Raw genomic sequence first — 17,941 nt, 5'->3', positions numbered from 1 at the left:
GGCAGAGGTGTACACATGCATGCAAGTGTGGTGGTGTGTGGTGCATTTCCTGTGTTGCATGTGATGTCTGGCTCAGCTTTGCCTGCTCATGCTGTTTTATGGGTATGGATGGTGCTGGCAGTTGCGATATGGCTGTGGTATGGCTCATGTGTGCGAGTTGAAATGACATGTGTGTTGGGGATTGTGATGGCATGTCTGAGGTTTGCCAATGCCACTCATGTACAACTGTCATGTGTGTATGTGTCCATTGTACAGTGCCCTGATGCCTGTGTTTTATTTCTCCCTGTCTGCAGCGTCAACTAATGAAGAGGGCGGAGAAGGTGCTGTGGAGCACAGCGGCGGGGATCCCACCGCCAGCCGGAGACGCAAGGCCCGGCTCCCCTCCCATGTTGTCATCTCATCGGGGAGTGAGGAGTCCGGTGCCGCGTCCCAGGCCGCAGCTGCCGGGGGGAGGTCCAAGAGGCGGAGGTTGGAGTTGGACTCCTCGGCAGCAGAAGGGGCAGCTGGGACCCCACAGGGCCCAATGGGGGAAGATGGCACGGAGTCATCCAGGTTGGTGGGGGTTTTGGTGGAGGAGGAGGCCGTGCAAGCAACAGAGACGGGGTCTGGAGGTGGGGATCCCACTGGTGCTAGTGGTGCAGTGCAGGACCAGGGACAGGAGGCAGTTCAGGCCGCCGTGGAGGTGCCTGTGTGCAATCCTGTCCCTGATCCTGTCCCTGCATCATCTTGCACCAGCAGGGATGCCTACGTCCAGACCTGTTTTCAGGCAGGGGATGAGCAAACGACAATTGGCCTTCCTCTGCCTGCGGATGTGGCTATCCGGGTCTGGGTTGAGCCTGTCCTGACTGGTGTGGCGTTGCGTCAACGGGCCATGCGAGGTGACCTGCAGTCTTTTCATGAGGAGACTGCACGTCATCTCGAATGGCTCGTTGACCACATCAACCTGCTGGGACAGGTCACCCAGGCCGGATTCCTCCGTTTGATGGGGCTTGCTACGACCCCCTCCTCAACTGAACCCCCTACGCGCCAGTCGTCCTCCGTGCCATCTTCCCACCCATCAGTCACCTGGGTGCCCTGTGGAGCTGCTTCTGACGGTGCGGCCTGGTGGTGGAGGAGGCATCCCTGCCACAGTCGGGAGTCGGACGTCCAGCAGGGGTGGCCACATCAACGACTGCACCCCAGCCGGCGGAGGATGTGCAGGCAGCAGGAGGCAGTGCACGGGCAGAGGCACAGCAGCAGCAGCAACGTGGTGAGAGCCATGAAGGCTCGGGGCCTTCAACATCGGAGGGGCAGGCATCGGCCGGAGGGCAGGAGGACCCAGGACAGAGAGTGTCTTCCGTGTGGCAGCGGTTGGGCCAAGCCATAGATGCGGAGCGGCAGCGGGCGGAAGAGGCACGTCTCACAATGGTCAGGGCGGAGAACTCCATGCGGAGGGCCCTGAGGCGGGCCGAGTGCCTCGAGGCAATCCACAGGGGGTTGGAGGTGGACACGTCGACGGCCCTGCGGACCCTCGGGGCCATGGAGGAGGACCGCCTCCGGGACATTGAGCAGGAGTTCGATGATGCCCTGGCCCGGGACATCCAAAAGTGAGCCGTCAGACTAGCCCGCTGCCCTTGTACATAGTTATGTAGGTAGTGTTAGGTTTCCTTTGTTTTTTTATTTATTTTGGACCTTTTGGACATTGGCCACATTTTTGTATATAGTTTATTTTATTAGTTAGTGTTGTTAGATAGGTTTCATTTCTTTTGTTGGGATAATGGACCCTGGCTTGTTCGTCTGTACATAGTTCACTGTTGGATTTTATTTTTCTTTCACAATTTACCCATGGAGCAATGGCTTTCAATTATTATTTCCCATTGGATTTGCTTTTGTGGACAGTGACTTTGGACACCATTACTTTGGATTATGATTTTTGGTTTTGCTTTTTTTTCACGGACATGCTTCTTTTCATTTTTGTACATTCCCATTTCTGTTTCTTTATTTTTGAATCTATTTATGTTTCCTTTAATACATATTTTTTTATCGAACTTCAATGTGTAGTATCATCTCATTGGTTTCATGCATATCATGATATGGGTTTTGAGATTCACTGACACCCATTGGGTGTATGTGAGGGACATGTGTTTGTTTCGAAACTTGCAATTGGTGTTCTGTCATGTAATTGCCATTTCTGAGTGGGTGGATGCAATACTCGGGTGGGTGTTTTGCATTTGGAGGCTGACCATAGGGACCAGGGATCTGGATTGTGATGACATGTTGGCTGGGGAACATGAGTTGGGGCCTGCTGGCAGGTGCCCCACAGTGCTGGGGAGTGGGGGTGGTGGGAGACATGGGTGGGGGCCTGCTGGAGGGTGCCCCTGCACTGCTGGGGGGAGGGGGTGGTGGGAGACATGGGTGGGGGCCTGGTGGAGGGTGCCCCTGCACTGCTGGGGGGTGGGGTGGTGGGGACATGAGTGGGGGCCTGCTGGCAGGTACCCCTGCACTGCTGGGGGGTGGGGGTGGTGGGGACATGGGTGGGGGCCTGCTGGCAGGTGCCCCACAGTGCTGGGGGGTGGGGGTGGTGGGAGACATGAGTTGGACATGGGTGGGGGCCTGCTGGCAGGTGCCCCACAGTGATGGGGGGTGGGGGTGGTGGGAGACATGGGTGGGGGCCTGCTGGCAGGTGCCCCACAGTGCTGGGGGGTGGGGGTGGTGGGGACATGAGTTGGACATGGGTGGGGGCCTGCTGGCAGGTGCCCCACAGTGCTGGGGGGTGGGGGTGGTGGGAGACATGGGTGGGGGCCTGCTGGCAGGTGCCCCACAGTGCTGGGGGGTGGGGGTGGTGGGGACATGAGTTGGACATGGGTGGGGGCCTGCTGGCAGGTGCCCCACAGTGCTGGGGGTGGGGGTGGTGGGCAACATGAGTTGGACATGGGTGGGGGCCTGCTGGTAGGTGCCCCACAGTGCTGGGGGGTGGGGGTGGTGGGGACATGAGTTGGACATGGGTGGGGGCCTGCTGGCAGGTGCCCCACAGTGCTGGGGGGTGGGGGTGGTGGGGAACATGAGTTGGACATGGGTGGGGGCCTGCTGGCAGGTGCCCCACAGTGCTGGGGGGTGGAGGTGGTGGGGACATGAGTTGGACATGGGTGGGGGCCTGCTGGCAGGTGCCCCACAGTGCTGGGGGTGGGGGTGGTGGGAGACATGGGTGGGGGCCTGCTGGAGGGTGCCCCTGCACTGCTGGGGGGTGGGGGTGGTGGGAGACATGGGTGGGGGCCTGGTCGAGGCTGCCCCTGCACTGCTGGGGGGTGGGGGGGTGGGAGACATGGGTGGGGGCCTGGTGGAGGGTGCCCCTGGTGGCTGGGGGTGCAGGGGGACATGCGTTGGTGGGCAGTAGTGCAAGTTGACATGTGGGTTGGCTGGGGGGCATGGCCATGGTGGATGGGGTGCCTGCAGGACATGTGCAGGGTAGGCCCCTGTGGTGTGAGCCACCTGCAGGGGCCGTGGAGGGTGTAGAGGGAACACCTGGGAGGACCCACACGTGCAATTCACGTGTGGTGCTCCCCGCGCACCCCTGTAATACACGTACCCTGCTGAAATCACATGTGGAACTTCCCGCGCACCCCTGGAATACACATACCCTGCTGATATCGCGTGTGAAATTCCCGCGCACCCCGAAATACACGTAGCCAGAACATTCGCGTGTGGAACTTCCCGCCCACCTCTGATATGCACGTACCCTGCTGATATCGTGTGTGAAACTTCCCGCGCACCCCGAAATACACGTAGCCAGGACATTCGCGTGTGGAACTTCCCGCGCACCCCTGATATGCACGTACCCTGCTGATATCGCGTGTGAAACTTCCCGCGCACCCCAAAATACATGTAGCCAGGACATTCGCGTGTGGAACTTCCCACGCACCCCTGAGATGCACGTACCCAGCTGAAATGACGTGAGGTACTTCCCGCGCACCCCAGTGATACACGTAGCCCGCTTGCCGTGCTGGTACAGGGTTAGCACAGCCCTTTGCGCTGGATTGGGGATTTTGATGGCTTTTCCCTGCGCGAGAGGCGTTCTTGGGGGCGTAACTGGCGCTGCTGCAGGGTCGCTGCGCCACTGTGCGCCACGGCTGGTTTTGGTAGCTGGAATCCATGAATACGCTGTGCGCAGAAATGGGTTTGGCGCATGCGGCTGGTGCAGGGATTCGCACGCGCACACTGTGCGCCAGCCGCGTGCGCCACTTGTGCGCTGAATTCTATGAATTACCCCCTAAGTGTCTCTATAAATCACCCCCTGTTCGTGCCATGAGACACTAACCTTGTTGCCCTTTTGCGCAAACTAACAGCTGTTCGACTGCTTCTGGCTTCTGCAAACTATAGTCTAATGTTAATAGCACTGTTCTTTGTGTATTAGCTTGTCCAGTCTTGTAGTGTATCTTATCCTCTATATTATCTTCTGCTTACCATTAGTGCAAGCCTTTGTCTTCTGGTAACACGATCAAACCGGCAACGAGAGACAGTGCTGTGATACTTATGCTCTACTCTGTTGTTTGGTTGTCATGGAAACCATGTCTTGTACGTAATTTACAAGATTGCGGCCATCTTTTAAAGTGCTTCTTCTATACGTGACCCATTATTAATGCACAATATTGTATGCCGCGTTGTAAGTATTGGTGTGTGTTGATTAACCCCTGAATATTTGAATTTATTGTACAATAATGTATTATCTATACCTCCCAAGTGTGTGGTTTTTTCGGTATGATTCCGACATTTGTGATAAACAACCTTAAATGTATGTGTATGCCATATTATCTTCTAGTGGTTAATACAACAATATGTTTTCACTGACTTCCAAGTTTGTGATTCATTTGACTTATTTCCTGCTATTTGTAACCTCGAGTATGCTTATGCTTTGTATCTCATAAAAATCTGAAGTTCACTAGTGGTAGATTCTATGAATTTATAGTAGTGCTTTATCTAATCCTTCTTTTTCTGCTTTTAATTTGCATATACGTTCTTGTATAGCTAATAAGAACACATTCATATGTCTATATTAGTATACTGATTTTTGCTTCTCCCGGTGCCTGGTGCTTAGGATACATCTTAGTAATATGTCAAGAATGTCTAATAAATTTGAAAGCTACTGTTTATTGTTGTTGTGACAGACCCTTGGGTCTGTGTGAGCCTATGGCTTACTCAAGTGACCACTTATCTCGGAATGTTGACAGTCCTATTTAATACTCTGAACCCATTACACCAAATTACACTTTTAAAAAAATAATCAGATTAAAAAATAATAGTGTTCTAACCACTCTTAACAAATGATGTGAATTTCTTGTACCCATGAGGCACCATGCCTTGTCAAACAACGTGTCTCTTGTTTTCCATCAAGTGCATTGTCTACTGTTGGCAGAGTCTCTTTCTACAGGAAGCAATGTAGGTCCCATTCGTCAATCATACCTCTCGTACCATACTGTCAAGCCATCTATCCGGAATGCTTCCTGTTGTTTCCTGAGTTTCTTCATTTCGTCATATCGTCCTTAGTTGCCAAGAGCTTCGAGTACCATACATTTGATTTGTGCTACATTGTGTTTCATGGCATAAAAATCTTTAGCTACTGCAGAATTTGGGGTTTCTGTTCTCTATGCATGATTTATGCTCATGCATGGGCACTCTCACTTTTCTCACTGATTTGCCTACATAACAGAAACCACAGGGAAACTTTATGCAGTATATACATGTCTCTGTGTTGCAGGTAGAAAAGCTTTTCAATTTAATTTTTTCTCCTGTTCGAGGGTGAGAAATAGGGTTCCCTTTTTGATGTTATGGCAGTTGCTGCAGTTCAGGCAAAGGAAAGTCCCGTCTGCTTTCTTGTCTGATGTTCTTCTCAGTTCCTGCTCTTGTGATAATAAATATGTCCCTCAAATTACTGCTGCACTGAAAAGCAAATGTTGGTGTTTCTGCAAAAAATTATTTTGTGCGGTTATCGCTCGTTAAAATGTTTGGTGAATCTGGTGTGAGTCTGCATTGTGAATGCATGGAAAAAATACAAGTTAAAAGGGGAGTTTGGATTTGGCATTACGTAAAAGCTGATGTTATCATTTCGACACCATACCATGGTTCAATATGGACTGAACTGCTATCAAATATAAGACTAAAAATGTACTAACTCATTAACATCCCTAAATTACTAATCTATTCCCACACTAATGTTAAAGGAAACTCAGTCCACAGCTCTTTGGTGTAAAATATTGGTGCAGAACAATTGTACTAGCTGGTTAATTTTATGAAATTGTACCAGTACAGGCTATGCAATGTGCTCGGGAGAATGCAAGAAATAAACATGAAGAAATAAAATCGTTTTTGCGGCAAAGACATGACAAGATGTGAACTGAGGAATGTGAAGTTCATTTTGCTGAAACTAAGCTAATTGTTTAAAACATCGAGAGCAGGATACCAGTGCAGAGATATGTAAAGTTTTTATCAGGGTAATTCATAGAAATTCGCACAAAAGTGGCGCACGCGGCAGGCGCACAGGGTGCCCGTGCGAATGTCGGCACCAGCCGCATGCGCTAAAATCGATTTCCGCACACAGCGTATTCATGGATTTTCGCATCCAAAACCAGCCGTGGCGCAGCGTGGCGCAGCGACCCTGTAGCAGCGCCAGTTACGCCCCCAAGAACGCCCTCGCGCAAGCAAAAGCCTTCAAAATCCCCAAATAATCGCAAAGGGCTGCGCCAACCCTGGACCAGTTCGCAGGGCTGGCAAACAGCAAACGCCAAGCGGGGAATGTGTATTTCAGTGGTTCGCGGGAAGTTCCACACGCGATTGTCCTGTGTACGTGTGCATCAGGGGTGCGTGGGAAGTAACACACGCAAAAGCAGCAGGGTACGTGTATTCCAGGGGTGCGTGGGAAGTATCACACGCAAAAGCAGCAGGGTACGTGTATTTCAGGGGTGCGCGGGAGGTATCACACGCAAAAGCAGCAGGGTACGTGTATTTCAGGGGTGTGCAGGAAGTATCACACGCAAAAGCAGCATGGTACGTGTATCTCAGGGGTGCGCGGGAAGTATCACACGCGATTCCATCAGGGTACGTGTATTCCAGGGGTGCGCGGGAAGTATCACACGCAATAACAGCAGGGTACGTGTATTCAAGGGGTGCACGGGAAGTATCACACACAAAAGCAGCAGGGTACGTGTATCTCAGGGGTGCGTGGGAAGTATCACACGTGATTCCATCAGGGTACGTGTATTCCAGGGGTGCGCAGGAAGTATCACACGCAAAAACAGCAGGGTACGTGTATTTCAGGGGTGCGTGGGAAGTATCACACGCGATCCCATCAGGGTACGTGTATTCCAGGGGTGCGCGGGAAGTATCACATGCAAAAACAGCAGGGTACGTGTATTCCAGGGGTGCACGGGAAGTATCACACGCGATTCCATCAGGGTACGTGTATTACAGGGGTGCGCGGGGAGCACCACACGTGAATTGCACGTGTGGGTCCTCCCAGGTGTTCCCTCTACACCCTCCATGGCCCCTGCAGGTGGCCCACACCACAGGGGCCTACCCTGCACATGTCCTGCAGGCACCCAATCCACCATGGCCATGCCCCCCAGCCAACCCACATGTCATCTTGCACTACTGCCCAGCAACGCCTGTACCCCTGCACCCCCAGCCACCAGGGGCAGCCTCCACCAGGCCCCCACTCATGTCTCCCATCACCCCCACCCCCCAGCCAATAGGGGCAGCCTCCTCCAGGCCTCCACTCATGTCTCCCATCACCCCCACCCCCCAGCCACCAGGGGCAGCCTCCACCAGGCCCCCACTCATGTCTCCCATCACCCCCACCCCCCAGCAGTGCAGGGGCAGCCTCCACCAGGCCCCCGCCCATGTCTACCACCACTGCCACCCCCCAGCAGTGCAGGGGCAGCCTCCACCAGGCCCCCACTCATGTCCCCTATCACCCCCACCCCCAGCAGTGCAGGGGCAGCCTCCACCAGGCCCCCATCCATGTCTACCACCACCCCACCCCCCAGCCACCAGGGGCAGCCTCCACCAGGGTCCCACACATGTCCCCCTGCACCCCCACCCCCCAGCAGTGCAGGGGCAGCCTCCACCAGGCCCCCACTCATGTCTCCCATCACCCCCACCCCCCAGCAGTGCAGGGGCAGCCTCCACCAGGCCCCCACTCATGTCTCCCATCACCCCCACCCCCCAGCAGTGCAGGGGCAGCCTCCACCAGGCCCCCACCCATGTCTACCACCACCACCCCAACCCCCCAGCAGTGCAGGGGCAGCCTCCACCAGGCCCCCACTCATGTCCCCTATCACCCCCACCCCCCAGCAGTGCAGGGGCAGCCGCCACTCATGTCCGACTCATGTCTCCCTGCACCCCCACCCCCCAGCCACCAGGGGCAGCCTCCACCAGGCCCCCACTCATGTCCCCCTGCACCCCCACCCCCCCAGCAGTGCAGGGGCAGCCTCCACCAGGCCCCCACTAATGTCTACCACCACCCCCACCCCCCAGCAGTGCAGGGGCAGCCTCCACCAGGCCCCCACTCATGTCTCCCATCACCCCACCCCCCAGCAGTGCAGGGGCAGCGTCCACCAGGCCCCCACTCATGTCTCCCATCACCCCAACCCCCCAGCAGTGCAGGGGCAGCCTCCACCAGGCCCCCACCCATGTCTACCACCACCGCCACCCCCCAGCATTGTAGGGGCAGCCTCCACTCATGTCCAACTCATGTCTCCCTGCACCCCCACCCCCCAGCCACCAGGGGCAGCCTCCACCAGGCCCCCACTCATGTCCCCTATGACCCCCACCCTCCAGCAGTGCAGGGGCAGCCTCCACCAGGCCCCCACCCATGTCTACCACCACCCCCACCCCCCAGCTACCAGGGGCAGCCTCCACCAGGCCCCCACTCATGTCTACCACCACCCCCACCCCTCAGCCACCAGGGGCAGCCTCCACCAGGCCCCCACTCATGTCTCCCATCACCCCCACCCCCCAGCCACCAGGGGCAGCCTCCACCAGGCCCCCACTCATGTCTCCCATCACCCGCACCCCCCAGCAGTGCAGGGGCAGCCTCCACCAGGCCCCCGCTCATGTCCCCTATCACCCCCACCCCCCAGCAGTACAGGGGCAGCCTCAAAAAGGCACCCACTCATGTTTACCACCACCCCCACCCCCCAGCAGTGCAGGACAGCCTCCACCAGGCCCCCACTCATGTCTACCACCACCCCCACCCCCCAGCAGTGCAGGGGCAGCCTCCACCAGGCTCCCACACATGTCCCCCTGCACCCCCACCCCCCAGCCACCAAGGGCAGCCTCCACCAGGCCCCCAGTCATGTCCCCCTGCACCCCCACCCCCCAGCCACCAGTGGCAGACTCCACCAGGCCCCCACTCATGTCCCCTATCACCCCCACCCCCCAACAGTGCAGGGGCAGCCTTCACCAGGCCCCCACTCATGTCTACCACCACCCCCACCCCCCAGCAGTGCACGGGCAGCCTCCACCAGGCCCCCACCCATGTCTACCACCACCCCCACCCCCCAGCCACCAGGGGCAGCCTCCACCATGCCCCCACTCACGTCTCCCAGCCAACATGTCACCACAATGTAGATTCTTGGCCCTTATGGTCAGCCTCCAAATGGCAAACACCCACCACAGTATTGCATCCACCCACTTAGAAATTGCAAAAACATGACAGAAGCCCAATTGCAAGTTTGGAAATGGACACATGTCCCTCACATACACCCAATCACTCAGTGAATGTCAAAACCCATATCATGATATGCATGAAACCAATGAGATGATACTACACATTGAACTTTGAAGAAAACATATGTATTAAAAGCAACATAAATTGAATAAAAAATAAACAAACAATAATAGAAATTTTACAAAAAAAAACAACAGCAGGTCCGTGAAATAATGCTAAACCACAAATCATAATGCAAAGGAAAGGTGTCACAAATTAAAATCGAAAACCATTGCTCCATGTCGAAATCATAATAAAAATTGAAAATCCAAAAGTCAACTATGTACAGATAACTATCCAGGGTCCATGATCCCAACCGAAGAAATGAAACCTATCTAATAACACTACCTAATAAAAAAATAACTATATACAAAAATGTGGCCCATTGTCCAAAAGGTCAAAAAAAAAAGCCAAACCAAAGGAAACATAACACTAACTATATAGCTATTTACAAGGGCAGCGGGCTAGTCCGATGGCTCACTTCGGGATGTTCAGGGCCAGGGCATCATCGAACTCCTGCTCAATGTCCCGGAGGCGCTCCTCCTCCATGGCCCCGAGGGTCCACAGGGCCGTCCACATGTTCCCCCCAAACTCCCTGCGGATTGCCTCGAGGCACTCGGCACGCCTCAGGGCCCTCTGCATGGAGTTCTCCGCCCTGACCATCGTGAGCCGTGCCTCTTCCGCCCGCTGCCGCTCCGCATCTATGGCATGGCCCAACCGCTGCCACACGGAAGACACTTCCCGTCCTGGGTCCTCCTGCCCTTCGGCCGATGCCTGCACCTCCGATTTGGAAGGCCCCGAGCCATCATGGCTCCAACCACGTTGCTGCTGCTGCTGCTGTGCCTCTGCCCGTGCACTGCCTCCTGCTGCCTGCACATCCTCCGCTGGCTGGGGTGCAGTCGTTGATGTGGCCACCTCTGCTGGACGTCCGACTCCCGACTGTGGCAGGTATGCCTCCTCCACCAGCCTGGCCGCACCGTCAGAGGCAGCTCCACAGGGCACCCAGGTGACTGATGGGTGGGAAGATGGCACGGAGGACGACTGGCGCATAGGGGGTTCAGTTGAGGAGGGGGTCTGAGCAAGCCCCATCAAACGGAGGAATCCGGCCTGGATGACCTGTCCCAGTAGGCCGACGCGGTCAACGAGCCATTCGAGATGACGTGCAGTCTCCTCATGAAAAGACTGCAGGTCACCTCGCATGGCCCGTTGACACAACGCCACACCAGTCAGGACAGGCTCAACCCGGTGTTAGGCGGAAACCTGTGCAGTTTCCTCTGGGACCACTGCAAAATATTTAGGACTACAGGTGTTTGGCAGTAAACCCACTTGGTAGCAGTCTGTACCACACAGATTCACTTGGTAGCTGTGGCTGAGCAGTCAGACTTCCCTCAAGAAGAGTTAAGCAGTATGTGGAGTATACAATATAGGGTAATTCTTCACAGTAAGACAAGCAAACACGCAACCAGGCTTAGTGTAAAGATATTAGGGTATTTATTTATAACGGAACATCTATGGAAAACACTATGGCACTATCACGGCAAACAATTCAATCACAATTACTCTACGAAGAAGAAACGATCAATCCCCCTAACAATATTTCGACAAGTCTAGGTACTACCAGTATCACTTATTTACAGACAGAGGTGTATGCCTCAACCTAGATGGCACTCTAATATTAGTTAGGACGGGAGAGAAAAATAAGCAGGTTACGAAATCAACACAGTTCAATACTTCACGGGAAAAATGCAAGGCAAGAAGGCAAGAACCACAATAGATCATAAAGTTCAGAGGCCAGGCCCACTCGGAGAGAGGCAAGGCGATACGTCCCAAAAAGTCTCTTAGTGGAAATGCGTTTGAGTCTTTATAGCAAATTGTTATCGGCAGATTGAACCAGTTCAGAACAAAACGTGAGAAAGCTTGGAGGCGACCCAACGGAAAGGAGAGGATTAAGACACCTCACTCGAACCGATCGAAAGGGAAGCCAGGCGGACACGGTACCTTGTTTGTGGAGAGACAGCTCCGGCGGGGGCAGTTGTTCCTGGTGGTGGATGCACGTCAGGTATTTGCCAAGAGTAGAGATGATCTCGTCGTCGAAGAAAAGTGAAGTCCGGTGCACCACCAGGGAAGAGACCATCCGCGGATTGCTCTGTCACAAGGCACCGCGGTACAGGGGTAGTGGCTATCCGGTTGCCGAGGTGCTCTGCACAGGCAATTCGACCACTGCGTCCTGAGGCGAAGGAAAAGCAAAGGGGACTGGTTGTTCCCACCAGTCAGGGGAAGAGACTCTCCGGCAGGGAGATCTCCTCTGTCGTCGGGAAGTGGTGAGTCGGTTCCGCAGGGCTCCACCGGGAGTGTCGTCCTGCAGGTCGGCTCAGCGTTACCCTCGTCGGATTCTTAGGTCCTGTGGCAACTTCTGAAGATCCAGTCCCAAAAGCCCTGCTTTTATGCGGAAAACCCCCATTCATTCAGCCTAGCTGTCAATCAACACACGCTAAGTGGTGAGCGGGGAGGCTCACCACTTGGGCCAATCACACCAGAGTGCGACCGGAGTTGGCAAGGCAACTCGGTCGAGGGTGCATAAACCCCCTCCCACACCCCTGTGGTAACCCAGACAGAATGGCACCACTTTGGAGGGTCCATGTACAGAGGCCCGCCAAAAGTGGAACAAAGGGCTCAACCTTTGGTTTAGGAGTCACAGAGACGAACACAGACGCCATTTTAAAAAAAACGAGTTCTGGCAGAAAATACCATCCGATAACCTTATTTAAGATAAGTAGAGCGGTGGTACGTTAGAGATTAACGAGGAAAAGTATCAATCTCTAACAATGGGACGAATCCCGTAGGGTTATGTTCGGGGTCGAGCATAACAAGTAGTTTCCACTGCCACCAGCCAAAACTTGACGAGGGGGGACGGGACAGTGCCCCCTCGAGTAACAGATCTAGGAGTAATCAAATTACCCCTACTAATACGTCCACAATAAGATGGTTTGTACTAGTTCTGTTAGTAAATTTAGGTCTAGTAAAGCCAATGGTGACTTTACATGCCCGGGGAGACAGTAGTCAGTCCCCAGGAATGGAGTCTATGATGGAGGTTCGCTAGGACGCCACAGTGTTACGGCACGTAGGGTGCGGTGTAACACACATAGAAAAACATATGAGACCCTATGGAGTAAAAGACCCCATAGCCCATAGAACACATTGACATTCAAAGGAATTACACACATTCATGTCCAAGAGTGGGAGGAAAAGAGTCTCACTCTTGGCAGGATGGAAAAAAACAAACTCCAGAAATCCAGCAAAGCTGCTGGGGTGCTCACTAGGTTAGGAAATTCAGCCTAAACAGAGAATTCTCCCTAACACTCGGACACGGATAGCCACGTCCGCAGGCAGAGGAAGGCCAGTTGTCGTGAGCTCATCCCCTGCCTGAAAACGGGTCTGGACGTAGGCATCCCTGCTGGTGCAAAATGATGCAGTGACAGGATCAGGGACAGGATTGCACACAGGCATCTCCGTGGCGACCTGTGCTGCCTCCTATCCCTGGTACTGCACTGCACCACTAGCACCAGTGGAATCCCCACCTCCAGACCCCGTCTCTGTTGCTTGCATGGCCTCCTCCTCCACCAAACCCCACACCAACCTGGATGACTCCGTGCCATCTTCCCCCGTTGGGCCCTGTGGGGTCCCAGCTGCCCCTTCTGCTGCCGAGGAGTCCAGCTCCGACCTCCGCCTCTTGGACCTCCCCCCGGCAGCTGCGGCCTGGGACGCGGCATCGGACTCCTCACTCCCTGACGAGATCACAACCTGGGAGGGGAGCCGGGCCTTGCGTCTCCGGCTGGCGGTGCGATCCCCACCGCTGTGCTCCACAACACCTTCTCCGCCCTCTTCATCAGTTGACGCTGCAGACAGGGAGAAATTAAACACAGGCATCAGGGCACTGTACAATGGACACATACACACATGACAGTTGCACATGAGTGGCATTGGCAAACCTCAGACATGGCATCACAATCGGCAACACACATGTCATTTCAACTTGCACACATGAGCCATACCACAGCCACATCCCAACTGCCAGCACCATCCATACACATACAACAGCATGAGCAGGCAAAGGTGAGCCAGACATCACATGCAACACAGGAAGTGCACTACACATGCACGCACACCACCACACTTGCATGCATGTGTACACCTCAGCCAACTGTCGCAGTGTTCCGATGGGCATCCATGTCACATCTGCCAATCAGGCCTCCACATCCCGCTGTCACATGCATCCATGTTGCATCACTGTTGCACCCTTGTCAAATACACACACATGCACATGTACACAGTGCTGATACATGCAGCTGAAAAAAACATTTGTGACATCACGAACATGCCCACTTACATACACATTCATCCAAACATGTGTACCCACAAAACTGCATTTGGCATGCAAGCCTACACACACAAGCACCATCCATGTCTCACACATGACAGCCCTTGCATGTATTAGCCTCACAGCCCTGTACACCCCCACCCATACTCGGCCCCATACAAACAGATGTGCAACCGGCACACTACTGGCACATCAGCACACGCACAGCTTACAATCATGATGCATGTACACTGACCGCTCCACTCCAGACGGGTCTGCCTCTCAAGGACCTGGATGTGGAGCGCTGGGGATATGCGTTCCAGGACCCTCATCTGATCTTCCGACAAGTGGCCCCTTAGCATCCGCTGCCTTCAAGAGGCGCCGGGCCTTGTTCAGGGTCCTGGACCTGACGTCCTCCCAGCGCTTCTTGACATGTTGGAAGTCGCGGACTGCCACCCCCTGCGCGTTGATGGCAGTCACAATGTCCGTCCAGATCCGAGTCTGTCCTTCCTTGTCGGCGCGCACACTTCCGTAGAGGGCATCATACTGCCCCAGGACTTGCTCCACCAGGACACCAACTTCCCTGGCACTGAAGCTGGTGCCCCTCTGCCTCTCTGGCCGGGGGTTGTCAGTGGTGCCAGATGTTGCAGTGCCCGACATGACAGCCCCAGAGGCAGGAGTGGGTGGGCAACTGGGTCCTGGGGCTGAGCGATGGAATCCCAGTCGGGAGTCTTCGGTTCCAGCAGGGGTGGTCACAGCAACAGCACCCCTGGCTGATGTGCAGGCAGCAAATGGCAGGGCATGTGGGCAGCAGGCAGTCAGGCAGCAGCAGATGGCAGGTGGGAGCGTGCTCGGGGCTCTGGGGGGCAGTAATTCAGCCTTCTGGGCAGGAGCGTGGTCTTCTGTGTGCTTACACGTGGCCCGCTTGATACGGAGTGATTTGGCACGTGAAAATCCTGCACGCCTGCGTGTGAATCGAGGAAAGGCCCTCAGCGTGTATGCACGTCAGCATGCATATGTGATTTCATTGGACGAAAGTCTGTGACGTGACGCGCACGGGTGTTTCCCTCATTACACGTGATGACAGAGCACACGTGGATTTCCACCAATCGCGTGTGGAACTTCCTGCGCACCCCAGAAATACACGTAAACAGGCCAATCGCGTGTACGCTCACTTCCCTCCGATTACACCAGATGACACTCGGACGTGCAGTTTTACCACGTGTGCTCGCATATGCGATTTCATTGACCCAAAGGCCACCATGCGCAGCTGTGACGTTACTCGCATGGCCGTAGAGAATGGCGCGTGTAAAAATGAAGAGATACACGTCCGAGTGTCAAAGCGCGTAATTGGTGGAAATGGCCTCATCGCGTATGCGCGTCTGTGACGTGTGTATAAAAGGTACGTGTAGAACGCCATTTCCTTGTACATGCTTTTCGTGGAGAGCGAGTGGGTGAATTCTGTACTTCTTGTCGGTTCACACGCGATTTACTTCACGGCGTTTCCAGTTCGTACTCCCTGTTACCTCTGACAGCTTTTTCTCTTTTCCTCTTTTTCCTGGGCCTGTTTCCTCAAACAGCGTTCCCTTCTACTGTTGTCCTGTCTCCTCAGACAGCGTACAATTCTTCTTTTGGCAGGGGTGTTCCCAACGCGCACACGCGCATATTTTTCAAGCTTTTGTTCCTGGCAGACGGTGAGTAGCGCACATATTTAACAGCTGTGCTTGCCCCGTGTGTCACGTACCCCTTCAGAGGTCATTCTAGGCTGCGTGTGACACGCATACGTTCATTCTTGTGTTTCTGGGTGCCACAGCGTAGTGCAGGTTTATTTATCCACGCACGTGGTCTAGGAGGGGTTGCGTGCACCTTACTTCGCTTTTTTGTGGTGCCTGTGCGTTGCGTGACCCGTCATCTTTCCCCAGGGGTGACATACAGCCTTGCTAGAGCACTAAGGTACGATTACCATCTGGTACCCAACCCCTTTGACCCCCAATTGTCCTGGACAATAGTTCACATCGACTCCCATACGCACAATAACATCAGTGCCATGGCTGGGAGGCGACCAAGCTGTAAGGGTGGCAAAGGTGGCCGAGCCCCAAGTGGTGACCGTGGTGGATCCAGTAGGGGACATGGCCGTGACTTTCAGGGTGCCCCTAGCCCCCCATGTGTGGAGGAGCAGTCAGGGACACCCATGCCCCCCCCCCCTGGTTGAGGTTAACGTGGCTGACACCATCCATGCCCAGCCCTTGTTGGACCAGCCGACTTGGGAACCAGACCTGGCACAGGGTGACTCCATGGCTGACTTCCAGGTCAGCAGGTCTAGACCACGTGCGCCGGTGAACGTTGGTGTCATCAGGCCACGTGGATCAGGGGCAGCTAGGTCATCTGCTGCCCCGGGTAGGCAGGCTGGGGAGGCTGCAGGGGCAGCTGCGGCTCCATCCACCCCACCTCTCACACACCCAGCCAGGACAGTGTCAGTCCAAGTCCATCATGCTGACATTCCCCCTGACAACATCACACTTGAGCTAATGCCTGCACCAACTCCCATGCTGAGTGTGCAATCCCACCCTCCTGCCCCTAGTGTCCAGAGCGGCGTAGGACACTCAGGATCCCCACCACCTTCCAAGCGGAAGAGGAAGAGTACTCGTCCAGTAGAGGCTGATGCCCCAGACACGGCTACACAGTCCGGCCCGTCAAGGAAGCCCAGCTTCAATCAGGCCGAACTTAATGCACTTGTAGAGTATGTGTCCGCACATGACCGCGAAATGGTGATTGTTGCAGGATCCAAGACCACACCTGCACAATGTCAGGCACACTGGCAGACCATTGCGGACATCATAAGTGCCCTTGGAATCGTGAGGCGCACAGCTAATGAATGCTACAAGCTCTGGAATGACCTGAAGCGCAGGGCAAAGAATAAGCTGGCCTCAAGTCATGCCGCAAATCTAGTGACTGGAGGTGGGTCTCCAGCAGACGACATAGAACTCACTCCACATGAGCAGGTTGTTGGGACCTACGTCACGGAGGAACAGATCCAAGGCGTGGGAGAACTGGCAGATTACGAGGCATTGTCCGGTGAGTGCACATGCATGTGTGTGTCATCCATGTTCATGGTGTGTGTGGGAGGGCTTCTGTTTGGGTGCCAGGTGAGGGTGTGTGTGCCTGAGTTGTTCGGCTCACCCATGTGCCTCTTCCTATACATTCTTGGCACCAGCATTTGGGTATAGCAACATCCCTTCTGCCAACATTAGACATCCAGCCCAACACCACGCCAGTTGCCCTTGGAGTGTCATCTTGCCACAACACTGTTGCTTATTTACCTCTGTTTATTCAGGCAGATTGTTTGCATACCACCACTTTTACTCGGGAGTTCTCAGTCCTATTGTCACATGTCTGACATGGCTATAGTACAGTGGACCGGCTCAGTTTCCTGGACATGATTAGTTTACACATGTCCCTGTGCTATAGGACCATTTTTGACTGGCAGCTGCAGGTTAAACATTTGAACCATTACAATGAAAATAATCAATTATATGAGCAAACTGGACTGAATGAAAAATTGGTGACCTCCTCTCCCTCTTCACTTCATGGCTAGGGTACATGCCATCTGTGTGATGGCATGTGTATTTGACCTGCCAATCACTGGCCAATGTGCGATGCCACTGCTAGGCAGCATGCAGCTAATGTGTTCATCTTCCATCTTGGTGTCATCAATGTGTGCCATCTGCCTCCCCATCACACGCAGTGACGGTGCATGCATAGGAGTGTTTTAGTCATGTGGGACATGTGTCAATCAAGTACTGTTTCTGTAGCCTCTCAGCCCTAATTGTGTGCAATAGTGCTAA

Source organism: Ambystoma mexicanum, chromosome 2q, assembly GCF_040938575.1.
Source record: "Ambystoma mexicanum isolate Mex_15411 chromosome 2q, UKY_AmexF1_1, whole genome shotgun sequence".
Classification (NCBI taxonomy): Eukaryota; Metazoa; Chordata; class Amphibia; order Caudata; family Ambystomatidae; genus Ambystoma; species Ambystoma mexicanum.
Note: the sequence above shows the minus strand (reverse complement) of the source record.